Genomic DNA, 11,790 nt, shown 5'->3' with positions numbered 1-11,790 from the left:
CAGCCAACTTGACACAACTGTGGGAAGCATCCATGTGGAACGCTTTTGACACCTTGTAGAGTCCGTGCCTCGGCGAATTGAGGCTGTTTTGAGGGCAAATGTGGGTGCTACGCAATGTTAGGAAGGTGTTCCTAATGTTTTGTACACTGTGTATGTACTGTACCATGAAGAGGAGTGAGAAACAAAGATTTGACTGAAAATGTGAAACTGTTGTGTCATGATGATGACCCAACTACATATGATCATCTTGAAGAATACATTCCGTATTTTTTCCAAAGTTCCATTTTGAATACTGCTGCTACGTGGTTTTCTATGTGAACAGAGTATTAAGGAGTCTTAAATTCCATCATATTAGTATTACAATTTTTTTCTAAAGTATTGTGATAATTTGAAGAAACCTTGATGGTAGTGTTTTTAAGTGACTCAGGAATTGTAGTTTCAGCACCATGTGATTTACTTAGCCAGAATGGAAAGCAGAGCTTTGATCTTATGAGACATCCTTACGGTATACAGCAGAGATGCCTGTATTTGCCAGTTTTGTTATGGAATACTGTACAATGTTTCTGTCTGGTTGTACCCCTGCTCATTGTAGCATCGGCCATCTTTGTGACCTTATTAAAGTGATCTCACTACTTGAGAGCTTGTGGAATGTGTCTTGTTGCTCACTTTCACAGATGTGTTATGGTCTGTTAGGGCAAGTCTAACTCGCAGCCTCGCACCAAACCCAGGAGTTCATGTCTGTGTCCGGGATACCTTCACTTACTAGACTAGGACAGGTGAAGTATCTCACCGGCCTCTTAAACCTAATGACTAAATTCCAAATACCTTTCATTTTAATTAAGGTCCAATGCAGCTGTTTTTATCTCAATATCAAATCATTTCTGGGTAACAATTAAGTACCTTACTGTGATTGTTTTCAAATGAAATGGTCAAAAATAAACAAAAGTAGCTTCTTGGCAAAGAGATTTTTGCTAGGACCGTCTATGATTGGGGTGGGGAAAACAGGAAACTAGCTGTTATTGGCAGAGCGGTTTGGAACTGTCTTATTGGTCTATTAACTAATTTACTCAACTTCATCCCACCAAAACAGGCTGAAATTTCAGGTGCTTTTTTTCAAACAGCTCTTACACTAAAAGGGAATTATCATTTTCACAATTTCACAGTATTATGCCAACCTCAGTAGTGTGGAAATATATATAAAACACAGGAAAAGCATGTTTTTTTAACTGCACTTGGCCTTTAAATACCGAATAGGAACACATCACATGATTTTTAACCAGGCAAGAACAGAAAAGAATAAGTACTCACTGCACAGCATACACAAAGATAATGTGTGACAAATATCCGAAAAACATGGCTTCTGCTGCTATGTTGTAGCCTAGTTATGTGGATATTAATTGTGTACTTTGCTCAGATTAATAGAGGGTTCAATCCTAAATTGAATTGATGTATAAAATTGATACTATAGACCTTGCGAACTATGCTTGCCAACTATCACACATAATCGCCATACAGAGTATCAAGTAACAAATCAGAGCCAGCGATCAGTCATTTAATTAGCCATTTTCAGACGCTGACAATATGCTGGTGATGTAAAACCTGAGGTAACATGATTTTGTACGGTTCAAATCAAATCAAACTTTATTTTTCACATGCGCCGAATACAAAAAGTGTAGACCTTACCGTGAAATGCTTACTTACAAGTCCTTAACCTACAGTGCAGTTCAAGAAGAGTTAAGAAAATATTTACCAAACATACTCAAGTAAAAAATAATAAAAAGAAGCACAATAACATAACAATAACGAGGTAATGTGTGGAGGTACAGGTTAGAGGTCATTTGTACATGTAGGTATGGGGGAAGTGACTATGCATAGATAATAAACAGCGAGTAGCAGCAGTATAAAAAACTAATGGAGGGAGGGGTGGATCAATGTATGAGTCCAGTGGCCATTTGATTAATTGTTCAGCAGTCTTATAGCTTGGGGGCAGAAGCTGTTAAGGAGCCTTTTGGTCCTAGACTTGGTGCTCCGGTACCGCTTGCCGTGCGGTAGCAGACAAAAAACTCTATGACTTGAGTGACTGGAGTCTCTGACAATTTTATGGGACACCGCCTATTATATAGGTCCTGGATTGCAGGAAGCTTGGCCCCAGTGATGTACTGGGCCGTACGCACTACCCTCTGTAGAACCTTACGGTCAGATACCGAGCAGTTGCCATACCAGGCGGTGATGCAACTGGTCAGGATGCTCTCAATAGTGCAGCTGTAGAACTTTTTGAGGATTTGGGGACCCATTCCAAATCTTTTCAGTCTCCTGAGGGGGAAAAGGTTTTGTTGTGCCCTCTTCACGACTATCTTGGTGTGTTTGGACCATGATAGGTCGTTGGTGATGTGGACACCAAGGAACTTAAAACTCTTGACCCGCTCCACTACAGCCCCGTTGATGTTAATGGGGGCCTGTTCGGCCAGTCTTTTCCTGTTGTCCAAAAGCTTTGTATTCATTTCTGTGTGTGGAGGAAAGGTGGTCTAGAGGTTTTTTTACTCTAGTTGCACAACGCTGGTCATCAATTTTATTTTCCAATGACTGCATGTTAGCAAGTAGGATGGATGGCAGTGGGAGTTTACTCGCTCGCCTACAGATTCTCAAAAGGCAGCCCGATTAGCGTCCTCTTTTCCTCTGTCTTTTCTTCACGCAAATGACTGGGATCTAGGCCTGTTCCCAGGTCAGCAGTATACATTTTGTTTAAATTTGTCAAACTCTTGTCTGTTGTAATTTGTGTATATCCATGTTGTAATATATGTTTAAATAAAATGTATGCAAGGTGAAATCAGCACAAGTGTGCCACCTACCAACAAGATTCGCTAGTGCAAATTATTCTGCACATGCGTAGGAAGTTATCCATCATGTACCTCGCGTGAAATAATTTTCCATTTTTACTGTAATATTTTCAAACAGGAATATATTTATACTATCTTAATATTCTGCAATGCATTCTTATGGGTGGACACGTTGAACAGGGCACGAGATTTGGTTCTGTGTGCCGAGATTAGTTTTGCCGCTATAGCGAATGTCATGTCCGTGAATCCCTTCAGATGGTACATTCTGGTTTCTCTTCAGACTGCATAAATCGTTCGCCTTTTACTAAAGATTTCTGTGTAGAGGAACATTATGAGTATCAATTATATATATTCCAGGTGGTGTTGTTTACAAAATGTCTGGATGACTGTCATCTAAATCCAGTTGTTCTTAAAAGATGGTGCATTTGACCATATAGAGCCAAAACGCTGTAAATTAGTTCTGGGGATTATGTTGCACATATTACCAACTGCAGCATTACTACTCAATTACTGCTATAATTATTTTCAGTTGTTATCACATTTCTACACGTCATCTTTAGATTAGACTTACTTATTGTACACTTAGTTTCCAGTTTATTAGGTATACCCATCTAGTACCCCCCTTTGCCTCCAGAACAGCCTGAATTCTCAGGGTTATGGAAGCGTTGCTCGATTCGTATTAAGGGACCTAACGTTTGCCAGGAAAACAATCCCCACATCATTACACCCCTGCCACCAGCCTGTACTGTTGACACCAGCCAGGATGGGGCCATGGATTTATGCTGCTTAAGCCAAATCCTGACTCTGCCATCAGCATGACACAACAGGAACCTGGATTCGTCAGACCAGGCAGTGTTTTTCCACTCTTCAGTTGCCCAGTGTTCCCACTGGATCTGCTTCTACTTGTTTTAAGCTGATAGGAGTGGAACCCGGTGTGGTGAGGGAATGCGGGAGTCGGGGGGTGGGATAGAAGGGGGGTTAAGGCGTCAGCATGCTTCAGGTCTTGGATGAGAAGAAGCGGGGTGTGGATGGGTGGCTATCAGGGGTACTTAACTGTGGATGAGGGTAACCAGGATATTTTTAGTTATTTTTGTCGCCTTGTCTCAAATCTGTTTTATTTTTGAATTTTCATTCTCTTTTACTTTTAATACAGTTTTTGATGTATACATTTTGTTTAAATGTGTCAAACTGTTGTCTGTTGTAATTTTTGTAAATAGCGCATACACCAAAATGTACATTTTACGTTTACATTTTAGTCATTTAGCAGATGCTCTTATCCAGAGCGACTTACAGTAGTGAATGCATACATTTCATTTCACTTCACATTTGTATACATTTATACCTCTGCTTTAATAAAACATATTTGAAACAAAATGTATTATTCGAAACTTCCCAAGTTCTCATGGGGATTATTATTATTTGCAGAAGAACCTGTTGTTGTTTATTTCTTAAACTTTTTACATTGTCATTTTTCTCTTTCGAACTGAAGCTGGTTTTTAATTATTATACATGGTTTAACCAGAACCTCTGACAGGATCTAATGTAATGTAAGGCGAAATCAGCACAAGAATGCCACCTACCAACAAGATTCGCTAGTGCAAATTACACTGCGCATGCGTAAAAAATGCCCCATCATGCACCTCATATGAAATAATTTTCGATTTGTACTGTAATATTTTAAAACAGGAATATATTTCTACTATCTTAATATTCTGTGATGCATTCTTATGTGTGGACACGTTGAACAGGGCACGAGATTTGGTTCTGGGTGCCGAGATTAGTTTTACCGCTACAGCGAATGTCATGTCCGTGAATCCCTCTCCAATTTTACTTTCTTGAAGGTAGTACACTCTGGTTTCTCTTCAGATCGCATAAATCTTTCGCCTTTTACTAAAGATTTCCGTGGAGAGGAACATTATGAGTATCAACTAATTTTTTGATGCCCTGCTTTACGGCGGGGCTTCCTGTTATTGTGAAAGAAAATCGTGGCGTTTTGTGTACTCTAGGTGTTGTTGTTTCCTAAATGTCTGGATGAATGTCATCTAATTCAGTTGTTCTTAACTCTCGATTGAGACAACCAACCTGGCCCAATTTGGGTTCCAAGGCAAAAGCAGTTGAGATTCTTGCGTTTTTTGGTGGCCCTAAACAATATTTTTTTTAGTGGCCCCCCCTCTTCATGACAAGAAAAATGTACGTTTTAAAGTTAATTTCCTGCAATTCTACACATTTTGCCATGGGGCATAAATAACATGTTTAACCCTAGGATGCATAGTAAACATGACACCCCAAGAATGCATATGCCAGGTCAAAATGACACGATCATGTAATATCTGTGTTTTATTTATATGGGTCTAAAATATCATCAATTTGTGGAACATAATTCTTTTTAAGGATGATTTGGACCTTTCAGTAATCCTTTTATTGTTTGAAATATTTTTAGTAGCTCTTCAAAAGTTTGATACACATTTCAATGATGACATATTATGAAAATTCATAAGGGCTTTTGAAAATATTTGCATATTTTTCTTACAATCAAAGTTTCACATTCAACCTTTTAGTGTGAATAACAAAATAATACCACTCTAAACATGTTTTATAATATTTCAAAACATTAATTTAAAAATCCAAAGTTCATCATCAATTAAAACAACCACAATTGTGAACTTATTGTGAACAACAATTGTGAACGCTTGGGAAGAACTGGCACCTCTTCTGGCCTTGGCTGCTCTGAGTGGTGGGGGCATGGCTCTCTTTCATCACTCCACATCTTTCCATTGCCTCAGTGATGACCTTTGGTAGGTTGCAACAGCCTTCCATGCACCTCTGCATGTGTGGGATCACAAGCTCTTTGACCAGCTCCTTGATGAACAGCCGTCGGATGCTGTTCACACCTCCCTTGAAGTTAAGGTTGGCAACATCCAGCAGCTTGTACCACAGCACCATTGGCTACCTCCTTGTCTGGCGTTTGCATGTGTAATTACGCACCATCTGATCCATAATGTCGACTACTCCTTTTGTGCAGTTATAGTATTGGATCATCTCTAGCTTCTTCTTGGCACTGGCCTCATCCGCCACTTTGTCGTCATGCAGGGTGCTCAGGAGGACAACAGCCTTTCGCTGCTTTGGCACATAACTCACCATGGCCAAATTAACATTAAAACCAAACTCGGAGCTATGCATCTTTCTGAACTTGGATGGCATCATAATTGGTGGTATGCCCGGCTTGTTTTGGCGAAGAGTCCCCACAATTGTCAAGTTATATTCCAAGAGGTACTCTGTCAAAAAGACACTAGTAAAGAAGTTGTCCATTGTGATGTTGCAACCTGTGATTCAAAACAAACAAATGGTCAATTTACTTTATTTACAAAATTATATATTTTTATTCTATCATTTTTTGTAGTAATACAACGTCTTACAATAATGATGAAAATATCATTTTAAAATACACACTAGAAAATATTTTTAAAAGTCTGAGAGAGGTATTGCAATAATACTTAGAGAGCCTACTTCACCTGTTTGTCTAATTTCACTGCACAACTTTCAGACAACACTCTCTCCAAGGTTCTTCTGAGCCTCCTCTCCTGGCTGTCTGCCTGTGTAGACTATGCCATCAATGGCATAGGGGACTCTTGCATCACATAGCCAGAAGACCTTTATGCCATATTTGGCAGGCTTGCTGGGCATGTACTGTTCTGTACAACCTGCTTCTGCCCCGGAACGGCACAACCTGCTCATCCACTGTGACGCAGTCGCTAGGGATGAACCTTCCACTACAGTTTGCTAGGAAAAGGTCCCACACATACCTGAAGGCTGCCAGGTGGTCCGTTGCATTTCTGAACCCTCTGGTCTTTTGTTGTCAAGCCTCGAGAAGTGACAGATATCCTCATACAGTTGAAGTCGGAAGTTTACATACACTTTAGCCAAATACATTTAAACTCAGTTTCACAATTCCTGACATTTAATCCTAGTAGAAATTCCTTGTCTTAGGTCAGTTAGGATCACCACTTTATTTTAAGAATATGAAATGTCAGAATAATAGTACAGAGAATGATTTATTTCAGCTTTTATTTCTTTCATCACATTCCCAGTGGGACAGAAGTTTACATGCACTCAATTAGTATTTGGTAGCATTGCCTTTAAATTGTTTAACTTGGGTCAAACGTTTGGTGTAGCCTTCCACAAGCATCCCACAATAAGTTGGGTGAATTTTGGCACATTCCTCCTGACAGAGCCGGTGTAACTGAGTCAGGTTTGTAGGCCTCCTTGCTCGCACACACTTTTCCAGTTCTGCCCACAAATGTTTTATAGGATTGAGGTCAGGGCTTTGTGATGGCCACTCCAATACCTTGACTTTCTTGTCCTTAAGCCTTTTGTTATGGAATACTGTTGTACCCTTGCTCATTGTAGCATCTTGCATTTTTATTCTCATGGGAATAATTATTATGTGTATGAGATGAGAAGAACCTGTTGTTGTTTATTTCTTTAACTTTTTACATTGTCATTTTTCTCTTTCGAACTGAAGCTGTTTTTTAATGATTATACATGGTTTAACCAGAACCTCTGACAGGATCTAATGCAGTGGTTCTTAACCTTGTTGGAGGTACTGACCCCCACCAGTTTCATATGCGCATTCACCGAACCCTTCTTAATTGGAAAAATGGCTCTCTTCACCTTGAATTCAGCGAGCGTTGTGTTCTTGTATTGTCCATCTCCATGCAGCTTAAGGAAGTGTTCTCTTAGTTTTGCCGGTGCTAGACTAGAATTGCTCAACTTGGCATTGCAAATCATGCAGTTAGGACGCTGACTCTCATCACGTTCCGTTATACATGTGAATCCATATTGTACATATTCGTCCGACCACTTTCTTTTTTTGCTCGACATAGTTAGTATGAAGGGATTAAAATATTAAGAAAGAAATCACACGACGTACCATCACGACAGTCACAATTCGACTACTGAGCGCGCCAAATTCCCTGCAGCACAGATAGGCCAAGCGATGTTGCGTGATCACCTGCAGCCAATGATGGCCAAGCGGGGCGTGTCATCACGAATCATATGAGTCGGGTGTGTGTCTTGACCTCCGCCGAACCCCTGAGACTGACTCACCGAACCCATCGAACCCAGGTTAAGAACCACTGATCTAATGTAATGCAAGGCGAAATCAGCACAAGAGTGCCACCTACCAACAAGATTCCCTAGTGCAAATTATTCTGCGCGTGCGTATGAAGTTACCCATCATGCACCGCACGTGAAATAATGTTATTTCTTTACTATCATATTTTAAAACAGGAATATATTTCTACTATCCTAATACTCTGCAATGCATGGTTATAACTGGACACGTTGAACAGGGCACGAGATTTGGTTCTGGGTGCCGAAAATAATATTATCGCTATAGGGAATGTCATGTCCGTGAATCCCTCTCCAATTTTACTTTCTTGAAGGTAGTACACTCTGGTTTCTCTTCAGATCGTATAAATCTTTCGCCTTTTACTAAAGATTTCCGTGGGGAGGAACATTATGAGTATCAACTAATTTTTTGATGCCCTGCTGTACGGCGGGGCTTCCTTTTGTTGTGAAAGAAAACTACTTACGTTATATTTATTCTAGGTGTTGTCGTTTGGATGATTTATCCAACTGTTCTTAACTCTCCAGACAAACTGGCTCAATTTGGGTCCCAAGTAGTGATGTGCATTCCGGCTCTTTTCAGTGAACCGGTTCGTTCGGCTCAGCTCACCAAAAAGAGCCGGCTCTTTTGGCTCCCGAACGGCTCTTTAAAAAAGATATGTTTTGTATTTTTTCAAGTCAAACAGTTTGCGATAGTTTGACAATGATTGGTGTTAAAACAATTGTAATTAAATTATTAAATGAAATCTTACTCTACCTTAACCACAATGTATTTAAAAATGCATTGGTTTGTTGTGAAAAAGAATACTATTAAACATTTGCATTTAAAGTATAACTTTGATATAAATCTAACCATTCAAAAGGGATTACAATCTGAACAGCAAAATAGAATATTGCACCATATCAAAGAAAAATAAATAACAATGTGTAAAACTGCAGCATCACACAAATTGAAATAAATGTAAAAAAGAAGGATGCTATTACACATGTGCATTTAAAGTATAACTTTTTTAATGTATATAAACAAAGTGCATATAAATGTAGCAATTAAAAACGAATACAATCTGAACAACATAATAATACAATATTACTCCATATCAAAGAAAAATAAATAACAATGTGCAAAACTGCAGCATCCCACTTAAAACATTCAACTGGTCCCTCTTTTCTCTCTCTTCTTTATTGCCATGTAATAACCAGCAGCGCACAGCAATGCTGTCACATTGTTCTGGTTCATGTTTTGTCTACTGATACTACATTCTCATCTACTGCTCATATACATATATAATACAGGATTAAATAATGATGTAGCAATAACTGCTTACTGTACCTCTCTCCACTGATCTCCACAGTGACCTGCTCAAAGGATTCCAGGACTCTGCACACCTCCTACACCATTTCCCATTCCTCTTGGGTCAGAGCATCAACAGGTGCATTGACAATGGCCAGGTTTGAGATGATGGCATCCTTTGACTCAAGAAACCGCTTCAACATATAAAATGTTGAATTCCACCTTGTACTGCAGTCTTGTTTAGGCCTCAGCTCAGGCATTTTGTAGACTTTAGTGTTTCAGCACCTGCTGTGCTCCTGTGGAAGTACTACACAGCTGCCTTCACTTTGTCCACAGTGGGCTTCATCACCTTCAGAGCATCTCTTACAATCAGGTTGATTGTGTGGGCAAGACATGGATGATGGGTCCATTTTAAAATGATCATGGCTTTGGTTATGTTAGCTGCATTGTCGCTAACACAACAGACCACTTTTCCATCTACTGGCCATTCTCTGGCCACTCTCAACAGTTCCTCTGCCAAGTTCTCTGAGGTGTGTCTGTCGCTGAACTCAAAGCAGTCCAGAAGACAGCTAGACATCGAAAAATCTTCAATGAAGTGACATGTTACCGATATGTAAGAAGTGGTTACCCTTGATGTCCAGCAGTCAGTGGTAAGGCAAACTGCAGTAGCTTTTTAGACTCTTTCCCGCACTGAAGCCTGTGTGCTCTCGTACAGTTGTGGAATAAGTGATTTTGAAAGGGTTTTCCTGCTTGGAATTGTGTACATAGGATTTAGACTATTGCTATAATTTCTAAAACCTCTGTCCTGCATGATCGAAAATGGCTGGAAATCGGTGGCAATCATTTAGGCCAATGCAATATCAATTTGGCCTTGTTTTGCTACAGACATAGACTTTGGCATAAACTGGTCCATAGAAGACTGCGTTGCTGTGGGTCGCGGAGTAGGTCTACTTGACTGAGTGGAACACTAAGGATTATGAACATGGTGTTTTGCCTGCTAATGCCTGCAATGCAGTGAAGAAAACAATATGACAACAATAATTGAGCATGTTTGGGATGCTCTAGATCAACGTATATGACAGCGTGTTCCAGCTCCTGCCAATATCCAGCAACTTTGCACAGTCATTCAGTATAGTTAACTTTAGCTTGCCAACTGAGCCAGGCAGTCACACACACTTCATATGAAACGAATGGGGTGGTAAGTCCAGCACAATGCACACAACACTAAATGCTTTCCCAAGCTACATAACTAGCAAAATGATGAAGAAATAATTGAATTCACTCTCCACTATCCCACACTGCCAGTGCCAGTTTGCTTGCTAGCACAACATAGCTAGCCAGTTACTCCACAGACTCTTGACAGCTAACAGGCAGCTGTTTCATTCAAAAACAAATCCATTGTTATTTAAATATAATGTTGCTAGCTATGCTAGTTATTTAGTTGTGGCCATCTGGTTAGTATCAACAAAGGTTCACTACAAATTCTAGCTAGCTTACAACAACATTAGCACAGCTTACTAGTTAGCTTACATTAGCTACAGCAGGCACAAGCCAAACAAGCTACTGCCACCAGTGGTGTAAAGTACTTAAGTAAAAATACTTTAAAGTACTACTTAAGTCGTTTTTTTGGGTATCTATAGTTTACTTTTTATATTTTTGACTACTTTTACTTCACTACTTTCCTTAAGAAAATATTATATTTTTTACTCCATACATTTTCCTTAACACCTGAAAGTACTCATTACATTTTGAATGCTTAGCAGGACAGGAAAATTGTCCAATTCACACACTTATCAACAGAACATCCCTGGTCAGCCCTACTGCCTCTGATCTGGCAGACTCACTAAACACACATGCTTCATTTGTAAATTATGTCTGAATGTTGGAGTGTGCCTCTGGCTATCCGTAAATTTAAAAAAAACAAGAAAATGGTGCTGTCTGGTTTGCTTAATATAATGAATTTTAAATTATTTATACTTTTACTTTTGATACTTAAATATATTTTAGCAATTACATTTACTTTTGATACTGAAGTATATTTTAAACCAAATACTTTTTGACTTGTACTCAAGTACAATTTTACTGGGTGACTTTTACTTCAGTAATTTTCCATTAAGGTATCTTTACTTTTACTCAAGTATGACAATTGGGTACTTTTTCCACCACTGACTGCCACCTTGTGGCCTGGAGTGTTTAAACGAAGCAAATCGGAGGCAAACCTGTTCTATGTTAACAACAAAAGTGAACAGTCGGCAGTCAGATTTCTCAGTGTGTCTGACCCTTAACAAAATCAATGGGGGCCCCCTGGAGGTTAGGGCCCCTGGGCATGTGCCCTGAGTGCCCGGTACAAGTTTGGTAAATTAATCTAGCCATTTATCTAATCTAAAAATTGTTAGCTGACATGGCTAATTGAGTGACTGTCCGTGACTGACAAAACAAAAACGTCTGATGCACAACCACATTTCAAACTTACACCTTGTGTATTCTACTATTTGAACTCTCAACACTAAGTTGAGACCCCGACTGAGTTCCTTT

The 11,790-nt window shown here is 39.5% G+C and overlaps 1 long non-coding RNA gene and 3 other non-coding genes across 4 annotated transcripts; 3 read left to right on the top strand and 1 right to left on the bottom strand.

The window, feature by feature from the left end:
* Window positions 1–3,097: 3,097 nt before the first annotated feature.
* LOC115201794 (U5 spliceosomal RNA) lies at window positions 3,098–3,214 on the top strand. The gene has a single exon (XR_003879827.1). It is a non-coding gene; the product is annotated as a U5 spliceosomal RNA (small nuclear RNA).
* Window positions 3,215–4,683: 1,469 nt separating this feature from the next.
* Window positions 4,684–4,799, top strand: LOC115201786 (U5 spliceosomal RNA). Its single transcript, XR_003879819.1, has one exon. It is a non-coding gene; the product is annotated as a U5 spliceosomal RNA (small nuclear RNA).
* A 343-nt stretch (window positions 4,800–5,142) lies between these two features.
* LOC115200828 (uncharacterized) lies at window positions 5,143–6,511 on the bottom strand. The gene is made up of 2 exons (XR_003879603.1): window positions 6,350–6,511; window positions 5,143–6,160 (listed from the first exon to the last, which is right to left on the bottom strand). It is a non-coding gene; the product is annotated as an uncharacterized LOC115200828 (long non-coding RNA).
* A 1,775-nt stretch (window positions 6,512–8,286) lies between these two features.
* On the top strand, window positions 8,287–8,402 carry LOC115201792 (U5 spliceosomal RNA). The gene has a single exon (XR_003879825.1). It is a non-coding gene; the product is annotated as a U5 spliceosomal RNA (small nuclear RNA).
* The last annotated feature ends 3,388 nt before the right edge of the window (window positions 8,403–11,790 follow it).

Source organism: Salmo trutta, chromosome 10 (genome assembly GCF_901001165.1).
Source record: "Salmo trutta chromosome 10, fSalTru1.1, whole genome shotgun sequence".
NCBI lineage: Eukaryota > Metazoa > Chordata > Actinopteri > Salmoniformes > Salmonidae > Salmo > Salmo trutta.
The sequence above is the reverse complement of the archived record's forward strand: the minus strand, read 5'-3'. Positions and strand labels throughout refer to the sequence as shown.